The sequence below is a fragment of the Trichogramma pretiosum genome, unplaced genomic scaffold (assembly GCF_000599845.2).
Source record: "Trichogramma pretiosum strain Unisexual culture from Peru unplaced genomic scaffold, Tpre_2.0 scaffold3, whole genome shotgun sequence".
Classification (NCBI taxonomy): Eukaryota; Metazoa; Arthropoda; class Insecta; order Hymenoptera; family Trichogrammatidae; genus Trichogramma; species Trichogramma pretiosum.
The window spans coordinates 4,540,267-4,556,729 of record NW_019641698.1 but is presented as its reverse complement, the minus strand read 5'-3'; positions in this window follow the sequence as shown (position 1 = coordinate 4,556,729).

Here is a 16,463-nt window from a genome sequence, read left to right as displayed (position 1 = left end):
GAGCACACACCCATACGCGCGTACACGATCGCAAACAATTTCGTGGACTCGAGCTTTGCCGAGACAAAAAAACAACAAAGTAATCTAATACGAGAACTGCTCGTCCGCCTATATAAGTGTACACAATGCACCCATTGTCTAAAGCTGGAAAACGAATGCATATGTAATAGCAAAATGTTTGGCTTTGCAAATGTCGTTGTCGACGCGCACACAGCCATCCGCGTTCACGCATCTCATGCGGCATATTCGTGTGCAGTTTCTGCATCGTTAAGTGGCATTTACGAAGTTTTTCGCTGCAGTATTAAGCATGCGTTTTGTCTTTTTTTTTGCTCTCCTCCTCTCTCTCTCTCTCTCTCTCTCTCTCTCTCTCTCGCTCTAGTCCCTTCGCTCTGCCAATTCTGCGCTCTCTTCTCTCCTCATCTCTACGTGCGCAAGCGATAAAATCACATCTATTTTAATTACTACCTTTATTTCGCTCTATCAAGGAGAGCGTAAAATAAGAGTCGTACCTCGCAATTTGTTCAGCTGTTTTTTTTCTTCGTCCTTTTTTTTCAAGTTTCGTCTGGCTGAGCATTCACCAGTAGTGTATAACGCACTTGTGCTGCAGCAGCAGCAGACGTCATAATTGAAATGAAAACTAATGAAAAGCTTGTTTACTCGATCTTATAAAACCCTCACGATGTAGGATCAGAATTGTGATGCCTCGCTGCACATATCGTAAATTAAATAATCGCATGGGATTTTCTTCTAAATTTTAACGAATGAAAAGCCTGCCAAATTTTAAATTATTCGAAGATTCAAAATTCATTGTTTATTTCTGTTCATTGTATTATACACGAGTATAATAATTCTCGCGATTTTGAGCCAGCATCGTTACGGGATTTTTTCTTTATTTATTTATTATACATCACTCCTAAATAAACGATGCATCAAGCATAGTGCAGGGCTTAAATTTCGAGCTCAATAGTCTATAGTGTGATGCGCGCAGTAGCAACAGCGGTGGCAGAGGGGGGCTATGAAGAGCCTTAGGAGAGAACAGCAGCTGCGAATTACCGATTAAACAAACTGTATATACACTGCAATAGCAGAGGCGAGAGAGAGTGAGAGAGAGAGAGTTTCAGAGTGCAATGCGTGCGAGCGAGCTCGTGTGTTTGTGCGAGCGCTCAATATGTGTAGGCGGCCGCGCGCGAAATCGACCGAACTGCCAAACACGGCCAATGACGGCCTATTGGATTTTCAATTAAATCGAGGGTTAGACAAATAAAATCATCCCCCATCGACATTCTTGTGCAGTTTCTAGAGGACTATGAAGCGTTTTCATCGGTGTTATATGATATTAACGAGCGATCCCCTATACATGTGTGTAAGAATATATATAATATATATATGTGAGCAATTCATCTCGAATTGAACGCGATATTTCGCGAAAATGTATTTATAAAAAACTACCCGAATAATATACGATACTGAAAGCTTCATCGGGCTCGCGATATGTAAAACCCTGAAGTGTGGACGAATTATTTACGTGCATTTGTCGCGTTTCACGAAGGCATTGACATCATAAAATTAACAATCAAGCGCTTTAGGATAAACAGGTTTACCATTTATATGTGCTGCACTTAACGTTTTCAAGCTAGCTACTACATCGCTGGCCTTTTTTGTGCTCGTAATATTTTTTTTATTCCAGGTTAAAATCGCACGCGAATCCATTTATAAATGTTTTCTATTAACCATATCCTTTTTAATCAAGAGTTGGCTACACTTTTTTATTGGAGTTTATATGTATGAACTCATGATAAAACTTTCGGCTGGAATTGAATTATTTCTGGGGACATATTGAGTTGGACGGTTGACCAATACCACTCGACAGGATGCATAGGCCGCTTGCAATGCCTGGTTGAGAAACGAACATATCCTTCGTATTTACGTATTGTAATTTATGCTAATTTTCTCGAGTCCTGTCTCCGTTTGATCGATCGACAAACATTTCCGAAAAAAACCTTTTCCGGGTCACACGAACAAGATGTAAATTAAAAATGTATCCGCGTAACTAAATAAATTAGCAAACTATCCCTTAATTCGTTGCGCAAAAATCAGTCTCCAACGTTTGTTCGGTAACAATGCCGGAGGATAGTGCAAATCACGACCTGCGAGTATAACTGCTGCGATTGCTGGTTTTATTTATAAAATATACAACGTGCTTGAATCGAGTTGCGTCGTCGTCGTCGTTGTGCCGTCGCAATAGCAAAGTCAGCTGAGTCTTCATCTTGTTTAACGTGACAAATTATCCGTAGCAGCTGAATAAACGGCTATACGCTATAAATATACGCGCGTAGGGTTTTCGAGCCGTGCAACAAACAAGTTCATCATTTCGTGTAGTTCGTGTTGTGCTGACGACGACGACGACGACGACGACAAGGAGGATGTCCCCAGGAGAAAGGAGACTGTTGAAAAGCCAGTAGTGAGCTAGAGAGAGAGACAAAACTGCAGTCGTGGAAACGACGAGCAAACGAGAATCCAAGCCATTAAATGGAATAACTCATATAACGATGAATATTATGAGCTGTCGGTAAGAGAAAGAGAGAGAGAGAGAGACTGTTTTAGAATGCCAACAAAACGACGAGAAACTTTCGTGCTATTTCACGACTATTATTCGACGTTTTCACTCTAACCAAATTGCGTTACTACAAATTGCACCCATTTATGGAGCTTCAGGAAAAAAATGTTTTCTCGCGCCTGCACATACGTGTATAAAGAAGCGGGGTCAAATGAAAAATCAGATATGACGAAGTCGTGCAATGAAATTCAAAAATTGCAGCACACGCCCGAGCCTCTCTACAATTCGTCGTAAAATTCCAATCAAAATTTTGGAAATCAATTAGTTGCGCGCAAAGTAGCATCGGCCTCGCGGTAACACGTATTTTTCGTATTACTTGGCTCGCCTCGCTGCCCCACTCGACTCTCGTGCGTAAATTCCACATTCATACGCGCACTGGCACATACATACTATACAGGGCGTTCGGGTGTGCAGCAATGAAAGTTAACGTCTAGCCGTTAAGGTGTAATTAAAAGCTTAATATACTGTTTGCGTGGCTGGGTGCTCTCTGCTGCTTACTGCACTCTCGCCTGCAGCAGGCCGCTAGCTCCTGTTGGCTATAAACGCGTGTGTGTGCGCGCGCGCGCCTCATAAGCAAATTACTTGGCTTTGCAAGCATCACTTGCACTACTCGCACTTAAACGCGTGTAATACTTCGAGCTTCGGGCGCATACGTATACGCAGCTAGTACGAGTTGCACATAGCCCGACTTCTGGCGTACGCAACGTTGTGTACAAATAAACGTCACGTAGACGCGGCCGCGGGTGCCTGCACACACACACACACACCCTCATAATGATGAATGAAATGAGCTCCATTTTGCGCTGCAGCCACGCGGAGCATCGAGAGATGACGCTAGCTCGCGTCCATTTGCTCGTACATAGACACGGAATAGAGCACGTGCGCTCGTGAAACTACGACGACATTTAACTCTCGTATATAACGCACGAGAAGAGTTAGCGAGAGAATGGAGGCAAACATTATCGAGTAGATTCAAAGATGCACCGATTGAAATAACGATAGGCGCCGAGGCCGTTAACTTCGAGCCCCAGATCAAACGAATACTCTCTCTCTCTCTCTCTCTCTCTCTCTCTCTCTCTCTCTCTCTCCATGCTATATACAAGGAGAGGTATTTTTTAAGCGCTTTTTCGCGCTTCCACGATTGTGTATCGATTGACGTGTATCTCGGATTGCCACCGCTCGAACCCGTTCGCTTTGTCGCGCTGCGCTAAGAGCAAAAAAAAGCGTCAATCAGAAAAAAACGAGTCGAGTAGTAATAGACGAAGTTATAAAAGGTTTAATGAATTTTCCAACAATGACGAGTCTCCTTTTTTCCCTCTCTCTTTCTCGACGTGTTTTATAATCGATATTATAATGATAGGGAATTAATTCGTTCGCTTTCAATAACTATGTTCGCTCGAGTAAAGCAGAGTCGTTTCAATGCTATCGATACCTAATTCTTTCCTTTGCCAAATTAAAATTATTTCATATAAAGTCAAACGAGCTGTGGTACATTGAAGAATCTAATATGCACATTTGCCATGCACGCCCATTACACGCATCAATATTGCACTCGAACGAGTTTAGTTTTTCGCTAAACTGTGGCTCATACATATGATGGCTCATTGTAGAAAATTCGATCAGAATCAAATAGTTCATTTGGTGTTTGCACACACGCATACACGTACCAACGCACAAACGTTCACGTGCAGAGGATGGCCAATAATTATCATCACAAGAGTGTAGAGCAGAATATAAAATGATTCTCCAATCGATCCTATCATTAGCAAAAATAACGGGCATAAGGAGTGAGCTTGGCCTAGTAAAAATAGTTCGCAATTTATAGAACGAAGGGATCTATAGTGGAGATGATTATTGGAAAGAGCGCCAGTCGCTAGCTATTTAGATATTCTCTCTACGGGCATTATTGAAACAGAGATGAAAAAGAATTTGTCAAAAAAAGAAAAGGCTAAAAATATCTGTCGCGTGAGCAGCGTTAAAGCATCCTCGAAAAACGTAATTATTTCACCGTTTTGTTTTGTCGACCTGAAATCGCGCAGCAGAAGACGATGACGAAGAAGAAGTAGTCACTTATATTCATTTGGTTTAACGAGCGAGGCGTCGTTAATGTCACTTTCTAAGCACGTATATTCTTTTTCAAAAAACACAAATAAGCTCCTGGCAAAAACATTACTACCACTGCTACTGCTGCTGCTGTTGCTGCTCCTTCTTGCCCTGCTGCTGAAGTGCACGATGCTGCTCGCAATCCACCGAGTTGATTGAGACATTTATGCAGCTGTATTGTATAGAGAGATACGTGCAGATGCTGCCAAATGAAAAGTTACCGTACAATGACCAAATGCAGCGAAAAAAGTTGTAGCAAAGCCAAAGATTAATTACATTGACTCGTTCTTAATCTTTGATTTCAAGACGGTTTTCATTTGAAAGTTAATTGGTTAGATTGTGAATTTGAAATTTGTGCGATTAAAAATTAAAAAAATTTATCTGGCACGTATACGCGAGTGATTGCAGTTGATGATATATCAATACTGTATATAGATGTAAGAATTTATTTTTACTTGGCGTTACCAAAGAGGCAGCAAAACTGCTCATATTTTTGACGCTTCTGACGCTAGGTGGCGTCGGTGCTCTCAAATACAATTTCTACAAGAGAGTCAATCGAGTTGCAGAATTATAAGTCAGCAATTTCTATAAATAAGAAAGTATATAAGTTCACAAGTACAAAGTAAAAAGTACAATTTGCCTTACACCCAGCCAGAAACCAGATTGATAAACAACTAATTATATACGGCTAGTGGAAACATAAGCGTTTAATTTAAAACTATAGAATGTATAATAAAATTTATTCTGTAAAGTTAACAACACGGCCGAAAAATTTGAAAAAAGTGTTGCATGTATCGTGAAATAAATCCAACGAAGGAGTTGCACCACATCACAAATTATTAGTCTTTCGACTCATTCTTGCATAAATGAAATTATTATTCCGCTGAGCGAAGCGTAAGTCTCCTCTGCACAACTTCAAATGTTTTGTTGTTACCAGTATACCTTAAAGGTCGTTTTTTTCATTCACATAAAATTTTCAGGGTGCATTCTTATAGGGTTTAAAATGTGCTGTATAGTTTTTGGTAGAAATCGGAATGCAATTGTATGCATTTTTATGCACTTTTGACGCAATATGTTAAAATTCATGATATTGATGCTTCTAATAAAACAATTTAAAGAAATTATTTTGGATATTATTGTTTACTTGGATTACTTAGATAAGTGACCCAAATAGCCCGAGTACACCCAAGTAGGAGTTTGCCGAGAATCGATTTATATGAATATATTAATTTGAAGCAGTAAGACATGCGCAAATCCACGAGTATTATATTATTATGATATACAGCTCGTCCAAATTTATCTCTCGACTGCATAGTAAAACATTTCTATAAAAATCGACGGTTTTTATGGTTTTTTTGTCGAAAACCGGGAAACATTTCATTACAAAAAATCTAATATAGTAAAGCGATATTATATAATTACCGCTCAGCATATTTGTACAACGTTGCCACTATATCAAATATAGTATATTTATTTAACGAATCGGGTTTTATTTACTTATCGTTTATAATAAATTATACATATCTTACTATGTAAAATTTAGTTGGATAAACGTTTTTTATAAACAATTTTAAAAATTAACAACCATTTATTGCGAAATTCCGAGAAAATCATAAAAGTATAGTTCAATACCCAACATAAAGCCAGCCAAAATGGCGGAGACCCCCTAGTTATATATAATGCTGTCAGTTATGTAGTTTGTTGTCGCTGCTTGTTGGGCTTGTACGTACACGAACGAGCCACTTTTTTTACTTATACAATAAAAGAAAAATACCCTAGGCTTTGCCTAGGGTTAAACTCAAAGACTAGAACTAGAAGAGAGAGAACGAGAGAGACGGACTATGAGTGAACTATATAACTAGAGAGCTCAATTTGTCAGCAGATCTCGACCCAATTGCTCAAGTCACATATATTGCATGCTGTTTGACGTGCAGTACCTATTTGCGCAGCGCCAAAGATGCAAAATTAAATTTTTTATATTCAACTTATAATCACGCGTTCATGGCGAAACTAATGAGCTTTTTATATTCTCGTATTTATTCACGCGTTTTTAAAATTGCTATCAGAGAGAGAGAGAGAGAGAGAGAGAGAGAAAGAGAGAGAGTTGTGGAGTTTAGTGTGTACAAACACAGGTACCTGGAGCTCGAGCAATTAATACGCGGCCTGTCCAAGACATTTCAACTTGTATCGTATGACATTAAAAAGGTAGTAAAAAATTATTCAACTGACTATACGCGTGACATGAATATCTATACGCATAATAAATTGCTCGCCCGGGTATCAAGGGTAGTGTGAAGCACGCCCGATTTGAGTAATTAAGCAAAGTTAATCGCAGCTCATAGTCGCGTTGGTCTTTTTTCACTCTCTCTCTATTTCTCTCCTCGGCGAACAACCACCCCAGCCACTGTGTGTGTTTTGTTACTTCGCTCGTGGGAGCCATATAACACTTGGCGGGGGAAATGAGAGGCATAAACTTTTTTTGCCGCGAGACAGGGACTTTTTTTCATTGTTTATGTGTAAATGCCGGCGCGTGTTTGTTCATTATACGAAGAGTCGGGCAACTTTAACATTTTCATCTGCGCCGTTTGTCTTTATAGTATTAATCGTGATTTTCTTTCGCAAAGTCCTAGTTTTCAAATATTTTTATCAGCCACTGTTTGAGGTATTTGCATTGACTTTATCTTCGCAACTTAAATGATATTAAATTGAACCAGCACCACTCTTCTTCGCTTTATAATATTTCCGTACGAAACTTTTATGATACATCTCTACAATAATTATGCAACATTAAAAAAAAAGAAGAAGCAGAAGTAACGTCAAGTTCAGCTGACAAATTTTCTTGCACTCTCTTATTAGCATTTCAAATAGTTCCAAAATCTCAGAGCAAGATCAAAAGTAAATTCCATTGCGTGACGTGCAAATGGTATGCTTCTGCAGCGTGCTCGTCTTTCTTGACGTTGGCTTTGATAAAAATGTAGGAAAAATTCGTATAAAGAAAAAGTAATAATGCAGTTAAAATAGACCTAAGAAAAGTAAACTTGAAGAGTTAATGCACACGAAACCATAAATGTGCCATTTATAATTAAAATAAAAAATTAAGCGAAGCTTTCGTGCAAAAATTTTCAAATTAAAAAATTTGATACTCTAGAGTAGATAGATTTTTTTCATGATTCATACGCGCTTTCGAGTGCATAAAAAGATTGATCCCATCTGCGATCAATAAAAAAACTCTAACTGTATCATTGATCAGTAAAAGAAAAGACGATTAAACTATTTTTGACATTCGCAGATGGAAAAGTGGTTACTTTACATTCGGTCGGTACGTCGAGATAGATAACGTCAGCGAGCGTTACAAAAATATCTTGCATCCATCTTGATCTATTACAGCTCGAAAGCCCACTCGTGTGAATACTACAAAAATTTTTCCATTAAAATGGGCTAGGAACGAAACCGCGCGCTTACATTGAAAACTTGTTTTGCGCTCTCATACATTTCATTTTGTTTCATTCGCGCATTATTGAAATCGCCATTTGTTCAATAAAATATGATTTTTATGCGATGACTCGAGACTCGAAATTTCCATATAACACGTATTCGAACGATTCACTGTAATTTTGAATTTCCAATTGTAAAACAATCGGAAATCAAAGACACGCATCCACGCAAGACTGGACCGATTGAAAATACTACCATCTTAATATTCCGCGAATGGCTCGACAGGTGCACGCACACTCGATCACACGAGCCTGCCGTTATGTTTCCACACACGAATCCGCGCACGTATAAATACCGCACCGCTCCGAATTCGCGTGCAGGCTAAAAATAATTCATATTCCGTCTGCGTGTATAACGCGCAGTTGCAGCCGCGCGCGCACATCCAATTCTTTTTTTTTCTCCGCGTTATATCAGCTATTGCACTGTGCTAAACATTACTACGTTCCGCTATGCGCAGAATGACCGATGCGCCGTGGACGCGAGATAGATAGCTAGCTGCATGTGTGTGTGTGTGTGTGTGTGCTTGTGTGTGAGGGTAAAACTCGGGCTCGAAGCGGGAAAAACTCTAGCTCGCGCGCGTAAGCCCGTTGTTCATGAATATTGGTTTACATATGAATATTTAGACACGCGCGGGTGTGTGAGCGCACGAGGCTGATACGTGAGAGAAAATTCAAGTCGTTTATTCTCGTAGCACCCGAATTTCGCGAAGGGATTATGCAGCGACTGAACGATTTCAAATTCAAAACTTTCGATTATTTCACCGAGTTACTACGTTTTACGTAGGGAAATTCGCAACAAGCTATTATGAGTAATCAATCAAAGTTCAAAATGCTTCATTGCGCATGATTTTAGGTTGTGTAACGCGTTGTCAAAAGTATGTAATTTTAGATTGGTTTCATTTGATATTTTCTTTTTTTTCAAGTACTAGCTTGTCGTGTATTGAATAAAATTGTTCTTCCACTGTAATATCGAAATTTACACTTTATTCTTGCTATCATGGAACGAATCACTCATGAAACGTATTTACGCACGGATACATACCTACGGATAAAAAGGTGCGTATATCACAAAGTTCATGCTACTATCGGGTGCGTACCTACACCCAATATATCAATGAACTATACGAAAAATATTCTGCAAACACGATACCGATGAAAAAAGTAGCTTCATCGATACATATCGCGTACGCGTGGAATGATAAAAAAACCCAATCGAAATGAAAAAAAAAACGAAAACTAAAAATAAAATTATTAAAAGAAGAGGGAAAATCGAACGAGAGGGGTTGGTACTGTACCACGATATATTTTGAAACACGTATGACGAAGCAAGCACAGAATGAATAAAAAAAAATAAGTACGCGTCCCACGCAATTCCCAATGAAACTTTTGTCAATTTTTTTACATCAGTCCTCATAATTTCTCTTTCGAGTCTGTGAAGCTATGGGAGCGTGCAGAGCTGATACGCACCGCACGCATTTTCCCAATGATTGCGAAATAATTGACATATCTCGACGAGCTCGAGGAAATATCCGCGCGCGATACGCGACAAAAAAAACTCGTGACGGTTCGAGAGCGAGATTGGAAAAAAATGCCGTCTATTCGAAGCGCGAATCAATTATCACTCGCCGGAAGCACGAGGTTATCTCGATTATCGAACGAAGAAAAATGTATTCACGTAATGATTAATTTGCTTGTGTTGAATGTTAACTATATAAGCTGTAAGCAAGCTCAGAAGCCAAGCACGCGTACAGCAATTTTCATAAAAGTGAGATTCTTGAACGTTTAAGCATTCGTATTAAGCATTTATATGCAGTTTATATATGCAATGCGTAAGCAGGAATTGTTTTGTGTCTAAAGAACTTTATGCAAATGTAATATAATGAGCTTTTCTCCCGTTTAAAACCCTCTTGCCACGGCCGCGTAAGCTGCTTTTACACTCGCGCGAGTTAGATTTTCCTCATTTTAAACGTTCGCAATTGTTTCTCCGTTAATAAATTGCCGAATTGATTCGTAAGCTGCAGAAAACAAGACTGTATTTGCGCGTACCCACGCGTCGAGAGCCTGATTTTTATTCTGCCCTGTGCTCTTTGTGTACGGGAAAAACCTCATTTCTTTCTTTTTTTTTCTTCAGCCCCCTCGCGTATAGATCATATCGCGTGCTTGAGTGAAAAAAAAGGAGGACGAACGAACGTATGTGTATAGGTGCATATGCTTGTGCGAGTTTACACGAGAGTAGCCAAGCTTCCGCCCTGCACACGAGGGGAAAAGTCTAATTGGGTCGAGGTTGCGGCTGTAGAGAGAGAAAGAGAGAACTGCTGACACCGCTGCTGTAGTGCAGCGAGCACCTCACGCTGCCTTTTTAACCCCGCGACCATAATGCATGGAACACACTCGACGCACCGTCGCCACCGCGCCACACAGCTGCCGATTGTTGCAGCTAGCTCACGCGCGACAGGGTTTTTTTTCTTCTTCTCCTCACGAGCCCGCGTGTCGATATTTCGCTCCAAGTCGATTGGAAATTTTCGCGTGTTCCATCGAATCCAATTGGAACTTGCTTGCGCGTACGCGAAACGTACAACTTGCTTTGAAGCTTGGGTGCGAGCTTAAGATGGACTATTTCTTCTTCTTTTTCTTCTTCTTTGCGTGAATGCACGTGAGCGAAAAGTTATGTTATTTTGCGCCAATCCAATGTATTCGAAGCTGCAGTGCTGAGGCTATACCTATGTAATCAAGTACTTTTATTTTTATTTATTTATTTATTTATTGAGCTTACTATGCTAGTCAATGATTGTAAAGTCTACATAATGATAATGATAATTATTTTTTTTCATAATATTCATCAAAGTTAGATTTATTTATAAAAGACTATTTAAAAAAAATGCACAGTAAGGAATAGAATAATTGTTATGATTTGAACGTTATTCTTCACGAGCGAAGGATGACACACTTATATTCATCATCATTATTCTTGCCAGAGCACATTTTAATTTTTATTACATGAGTTTTTTCGTTCCCATCGTCTACCAAATAAAAGGAGAAAAAACAGAGCTGTGAATATACCACGCTGATTAAAGGTGAAAAAATAAAAATAAGAGTAGTGAGTAAATAGAGTAAAAAGTTTTTTCTTGACACTCGCGCCCGTGCATGCGTACATTATAATTTACGCAAATGAACATTATTGATGAAAATAAGACTTTGTGTATAAAAGGTATTCTTCGAGACTTTCTTTTTCGAAGCTTTTCTCTCTCTCTCTCTCCTGTGACCTACACAACTTTCGTTTCAGCTCGGGCTTCTCTTATTCTCGGGTATATGAGCGATTCTACAAAAAAACTACCGTATTAAGATAAAAAAACTGGAAAATTTTTTAGTTCTACGCACGCATGGTGCTACGAAAAATATTTAATTTATGTAAAATAACAATAAAAGAATCACGAACAAAAGTTTTTTATAGGTATTCTTCCTAATCGGATTTTAAGGTAGAAAAATGTGCTTTTCGGCAAAATGGATAGGAAATAGTACTTTTGAGCATTTACCGGTTTGCATCTCCTATGAGTGAAGTTATCGGGTATCATTTAAAGTTGAAATATAACAGCACCTATAACATAGAAATTGTTAATATGTGAGCTTGCCTTTGAAAATCGTGATTTTTTTGTACTTTTACTCCAAAGCGGCATACACGCTACCTCGTCCTCACTATAACATTCGAATTCATAAACTTATTCTAGGACTATAATCAATACTTTCTTGAACTGACCTAGGAAATAATTGTAATGCGTATTACAACATTTATGAAAATACAACAATTTTGCCAAAAATGATCACAAAAAATTATAAAATTAATGAATGAAAAATAAAATTAAAATGAAACCCTTGTTCGCGATTCTTATCTTGTTTTTGATGCCCCAAGAAGCACTTTTCACACCACCAGTTCAGTATCGATAAAAAAATTCCAAGCTTTTCGGACCCCTCAAATAACATGATTTGGAGAATTGCTCATTTCTTCGGCTCAAAGCGTAAAATGAGAATAAAGTAGTATCTTAAATCAACTCACAGAATATAGAGAACACAGCGACGCACGTAGGTATTTACACTATGGACGTGGCTGACGGTAGAGGGGGAAAGTTTTTTTAACACTGCGTGCGCGAAACACGGGTTTTCTAACCTTAAAGCGTCAGAAAACCCTAGTTTCTCACAAGCAGAGTTAAAAAATATCGTTTGCAGCTAGTCCGCGAGGAAGTTGCCAGGAGTCTTTGCACCCTCGCTACGCTCGGGTGAAAACAACTCCTGGACGAGTCAACTGCTTCGCGCACTTGTTACAAAATATACTATACTCACTTACACAATTGATGTGTGCTCGTATAAAACTAATGTATCGAGCAAGTGTTTACAAATTATATTCGGCGACTTGAGACAATTAACCTCAAATTTTTTCTTAGTGCATATCATGAAAATTCAGCGAATACTTTTAATCTAGGACATAATGGATAACAACAATAACGTAGCTAAGTATAATTTTTTTGTCTCTTATTACTGCCGTAATAATTTTTTTAGCGATCACTTATTAAACTCGATTATTCCTTTTCTAGTGTGAAAAAAGAACAAAGTGGTACTTTTACAAATGCTAATGAAGACTACTTTTTCGATTTGGTGGACTGTAGCAAAACCAAAAACTTTGAAACATTACTCTTTAATGAATTATGGGTGAGTTCAGTTGTGATTTATGTTATTTTAATCTAGACTATAAGAAACTAGCCCACAATTTTTATTTTAGGCAAAACATGCGAATGACACTATGGTACTACAAGAGAGGTTAGAAAAAAATTTAATCATAGATTTTAAGTGTAAAGATGTTAAACCTGAACTGACATCTCCATTGACAACTCTTTGCAACTCCGAGTATAAAAATAATCAAACAGTTGTAAAAGTAGAGAACGAAAATCTGACCGTTGAAACAAGTGAAAATATATCCATCGATTTTGAGTGAAAAATGTGGTTCTTAAACCGATTAATCCATCGACTAGCATATGCAAAACTAATCAAAAGTCTAAAAAACCGCTGCCAATGTATTGGCAAGTAGCTTCCTCATACTTTTTTTTAACTTGAAAATAATTTGGAAGTATTAAAATCATCTTTTCTAATTTGTTCTCAAAACAGTTTCAATCATAAATTATTTCTGTTTGTGTAATCAATTGCCAACATCTTCTATTCTTTGTTATATAATTTTTATCGATTTTTTTCACGATGACATAACAATTAAGGTAGTTCCCTAAAAAAAAAAATAATTTGGAAATATTAATATCATCTTTTCTAATTTGTTCACAAAACAGTCTCAATCATAAATTATTTCTCAACCAAACGATACGAAAAAAAAAGAAAAAAAAAATTTTCCCGAAAAAAAAATTTTTTAAAATCGAAAAAAAAAAAGTTTTAAAATCAAAAAAAAAAAGTTTTTTTTGTTCGTTTATCGCTAAATCAAATTTTCTGGCTTCATCCCTAATCCATCCATAAACAATGTTTTGACACATCATAAATTTTGAACACGAAACAACTCAAAACTAAGAAAAAAGAAAAAATCATAAAAACCAAATTTCATTTTCAAAACGTAACTTTTTAAACTTACGGTGAATCTTCACACTTTTTATCTTAAATCAAAGGTTAAAAGATCTTTCTTAAAAAAAGTATTACTTTTATTCAAAAAAACCAGTTTGTTTTAGAACAAATATGACAAAACTAAAAAAAAAAACACGAAAAAAAAATTTTTTTACTCGAAAATCCCTCATAACTTTTTAAATACTTAACGCAGAACTAAAAATGATGTTTTGGCTTCTTCCTTACATCAAAACGAATAAAATGAGACATCTACAGTAACGATACGAACTACCGTCATCGAGATATCACTGCGCACATCCCAACACACGCACACACACACACACACACACACACACACACACACACACACACACACACACACATACAGACATGTGTCAGCAATTCGATCTAGTTTAAGAATATATATGTAAAAGTACTCTACGATTATTAGTTATGAAAGTCGAAAATCGGTCCGTCACAAAGCTTCCTCTATGAGGAAGCAAATTTTGATCAGAAAAGGATGTAACTACGTTAATAATTGTCAATTTAATATGAACTCCGGTTTGAAACTTGCTAGAGATGAAAAGTATAAAAGTCCTGGAAAAAATGTTAAAAAAAAATCCTTGTATGAGTTAAAAATGTTTCAGCAAACATATTCAGAAGAAAAGAGCCTAAAAAAGTATATCAATGCGATAGGTAAAAATATTAGACCCTATGAATGTCAAATTTGTGATGAATTATTTTCCTGCAAAATTAACCTTACGATTCATTTGAAAACGGTACATGATCACAGCAAACCCTTTAAGTGTGACATTGGTTGCAAATCATTTAACCAAAAAGGTCATCTGAAATCTCACACCAATGCAATACATATTCGGAGCAAACCCTTCGAATGTAATACTTATCACAAGTTATTTTCATACAAAAGTAACCTCAAGAAACACATAAATGCAGTACATGATCGTCGCAAAAACTTCGAGTGTGAGGTTTGTCACAAATCATTTGTATACAAGAGTAATCTCAAATGTCACGTGAATGCAGTACACGATTGTTGCAAATCTTTCGAGTGTGAGATTTGTCATAAATCATTAGGACAAAACGTTCATCTCCAAAATCACATAAATGCAGTACATGATCGTAGCAAACCCTTCGAGTGTGAGATTTGTCACAAATTATTTGACCTCAAAGGTAATCTTAAACTTCACATCAATACAGTACATAATCGGAGCAAACCCTTCGAATGTGATATTTGTCATAAATCATTTGGACAAAAAGTTTCCCTCAAAATTCACATAAATACGGTACATGATCGTTGCAATTTTTATAGTGGAGTACGCAAAGTTACGTCAAAAGCGCAAATATAATTACATTACAAGATTGTAGTAAATTTTCCATATAATACGATTTTCCTGAGATCTTCGAACACAAGAAATTGAAACATAAATAAGTATCATAATGTTTTAAAACTTTCGACAATAATATTTTCTAATTTTCTAAAAGAATTTCAGAGTATTTTCAATTTTTATAAAATTTAACATGACTTTTCATCTTTATCAAATAAATTTATTACTAAAAAAATCGTCGTTTTAATTGGTTTGTTTAATAATCATTGTGAAACTTGTTGTTACACTTATCATTCATTTTTTACCTTTTACCAATTTCTTATCATTCTGGCATCAAAAAATTCTTCTACTAAAGTTCTTAAATCGAGGATTATTTCTGAACTTCGTTTCCTATGCACCGGCGTATCATTTTTCAACTTAAATTGTCGCTCTGGTGCATGCATTAAAAATAATTATTAATACCATAAATAAATATGGAGACCAAAAATATCAGGTTAGCGACGAGCATAGAAAAATCGCAAAGGCTAATTATGTGAGTGGCGGTATAACTATCAGTCAATTTCGAGACTATATCAACGAGAGAAATATTTCAATCTCGATTTCATTTTGCCGATAACTCGTAGAATTGCTCATATACACTATTATATGTGAGGGCTTTTATTTGTTCAACTTTCTGCGCGTGTCCTCGTGCGACTTTAAAAGGCTTGTTCAATTTTTTATCCTCTATGAGGTTTTGTAGCTTGCACGAGCATTATGTCTTTATTCTTACTTTTTCTTGGTATTGATATTTTACGTATGAATGAACATGGAAATGTTCATGTCGGCGAATGGAGTCCTGTGAATTTCATAAAGAATCTCGACAATGGCCTTACGTTTCCAATAACTGTGCCATTGAAAACTTCGAGTACACAACCGTTTAGATCTTTCGAATAATCTCAAAATTCGTCCACGTCATTTATTCCTAGGTCGAACTTGTAGAGAAAAGCGTGACCAGAGGGGAAAATTCGCCACTACTGTGTCAGTGCACGCGTCTCAAACAATGAATAGCTTTCGTCTCTCGACTAACTTGTGCAGCCCATGCCGTGCGCTGTAAATGCAACTTTATACGTTGTTATAAGGCTACTACATAAGCTTCATTTGATCTGGAATTCCTTTAAAGCAATGCACTAATTGAACATTCGATTAACTGCGGAATGTTCTTTACTACGACGGATGCTCGGGCTAGCTTTCAAAAGTCTCATTAAAATTATTAAACTAAGTTAATAACTTCGTGCGCTTCCAACAAAGGATCCAGCATTAAACGTCAAGTACGCGGAA